Here is a 2,622-nt window from a genome sequence, read left to right as displayed (position 1 = left end):
GATCTGGAACCAACTTCCAAGAGAAGTGGTGCAGGCTCCTACCCTGGGGGTTTTTAAGAGGAGGTTAAATGAACATCTTGCTGGGGTCGTTTGACCCCAGTATTCTTTCCTGCCATGGCAAGGGGTCGGACTAGATGATCTGCTCAGGTCCCTTCCGACCCTAGAAACTATGAAACTATGAAACTTGTATCATAGATACTTTTCAGTTCCTCTCTCCCTTTCTCTTCCTCGCTCAATCTTCCAGTGATACTTTTCAAGCAAAAGATAAAGATGCCCCTTCTTGCTCATTCAGGCAGGAGGTCCACAATTTCTGCCCTTCCCAGTTCCCTACTGTTGCAAGTTTTTTAGGGACATAATTACTCCTTAAGTCTCTTATTGGCCTGGTTTTAGGAGGAATAAAAAGAAGAACCTACACCTCTCTTCATATGTCCTACCCCACCTATCTTTTCTTATTGGATGTTGTAGAAATCAACTGAGCAGGGCTTCACCTTGTGAAGTAAAAGAAGTAAAAGGGAGACCATTACATTTTAGACCCTAAGTATTGAAGGTGTTGGACAATTAAAAAATGTGCAGGTGTAAAATACATTATAAGCTAGATCTTCAAAAGCACTTAGCATCCAGCAGTTCTCATTTAGGTGTCTGAATCAAAAGGCATAACAGAAGATGCTGAATAAGTAATGTGTAGTCACTTGACTGTAGTTGCTAAATGAACCAGAGCTCTTTTAAAAAGCGCCCATCAACTCTGGGTTCTGAGTGTTTTGTATTATTAAATACTCTTCAAAGCAAGTTCTCCAAATTATTTAGTTCCTGGATAATTCTTTTTGTGGAAAACAATTTAACTGTATCCTATAAATAAAATGTTCTATTCAGCATTCTTTCATATCACAAGGGGGATAAAGTCCAACAAATATAACAGTCCAACAAATATAACAGTATCAGCATACCAGTGTCTGGCTTTGTCAAGTACTTCTCTCTTGATACCATGATGTCAGAAACAGTCCACATTCATTCCACATTTTTTTCCTTATAATAATCCCTCTGGTGTAAAACAAAAAGTGCTATTAAGCCAGTACATGAGTATCTTAAGTATTTCTTTGTTGACAGATGAAAATAAACAAAATGTTTCAAAAAGCCAGCTATGGGAATTCTTTATAGTCACTAGGATTCTCACATTTCTCTGCCATGTAGAGATACCAGCTCTGTATGCTGCTTTTCTTTAGAAGTCAAGTTAATGTCTGTATTTAAAGAATTTAAAAGGAGATTCAGAATTGTCAGCTGTTATCAGGGAATTAGACTGGCCTTTATAAATTTAAATAAAATGACATTTCTCACCATAACCTTGCCAATGTAATTTTGCTTTCATTAATATATTCTTGTCTGCTTAGTCTAGTCTCCTCCTCTAGAGGAGAACTCCATTATTTTTTTCTGGAAGAACTGTTCTTCTATCTAAAAAAAAATCACTTGGATTGTGTTTTCTCTGTCTGTCCTGATGTTAGAAGGGCTTTTCTGATTTAGCTCTTTACTGCTAATCCTACCGTATAGCACTGGAAACAAATCCCCTTACTCATGCATTCTTCCAGATCCTATCCTCCCCTGGCCCAGAGTATGTTCTGATGCAACTGACTTACTTGAGTTATTAAATCCCAACATGTTCAACCGTTGTAGGAGTCTCCTCAACAGGCTAAACTGCTCTCATTATGGCACCACTTGTGCAATGTTCGTGTGACAATTCATTTAGTAATGTCACCCGAGTCTTGTGTGCTGAGGACCTAGAACAGTCTCCATCATGTAAGGCCTCAGGCTACTGCTGCATTTGTTTCTGATGACTGAAGTTGCATCTTTTTTTTTCTTTCTTTTCTCCTGATGAAGTCTCTTGAATGGAACTTTGATAAATTTAAGGATGAATTCCAGTCATTAGACTAGACTGAACTTATATAGCTAGGCATCCCTCAGAAGAGCACAACTATAAGGCTGACAGACTTGTTCCCCCCATGAACCCACTAATTGTTAATTGGGGCTTACTCCCTAACTGACAGAGAAATGGTCACTCATCAGATTTGGGATTACTTTATTTTGCAGAATTTTCTTCTAAACCTTTCCTTGCTGTTCTTATCTGTGATATGAAGCTTGAAATAACATGCTTGAAATCATATTGTTCTCCAAAAATTTGAAATTGAGGTGAAAAAATGTGATTATTGCAAGAAGCCATTCCAGAAGATCAAATTGATACAGGGTTGAATTTATCTAGACCACAGTGTGGGAACTGTTTTGTTTATTTTGTTTCGGGGATGTTTTGCAATTTTGAAATGTTTGTGATTCTAGAATGAAAAAAAATCACATTTCCCACAAATCAAAACATTATTTCAAGGAGATCAAACTGATTTTTTTTCAATACCTTTGAAATGTTCTGTTCTGATATTGACTTTTTAATTAAAGAAATTGAGATGAAAACTTGTTTTGAGAAGGAAGGGTGAGCTGTTGTTTCAAAATGTATTTGTTTTAGTTTTTCAAAACACATGTTCATTGAAAGAGATATGTTCCACAAAATATGTTTTTTGTCACAAAAATGTGGATTATTTTTCTTCTTTTGATTTTTTTAATGCATTTTCTAATATATTTTTT

Source organism: Crocodylus porosus, unplaced genomic scaffold, assembly GCF_001723895.1.
Source record: "Crocodylus porosus isolate Cpor-Errol unplaced genomic scaffold, CroPor_comp1, whole genome shotgun sequence".
Classification (NCBI taxonomy): Eukaryota; Metazoa; Chordata; order Crocodylia; family Crocodylidae; genus Crocodylus; species Crocodylus porosus.
Note: the sequence above shows the minus strand (reverse complement) of the source record.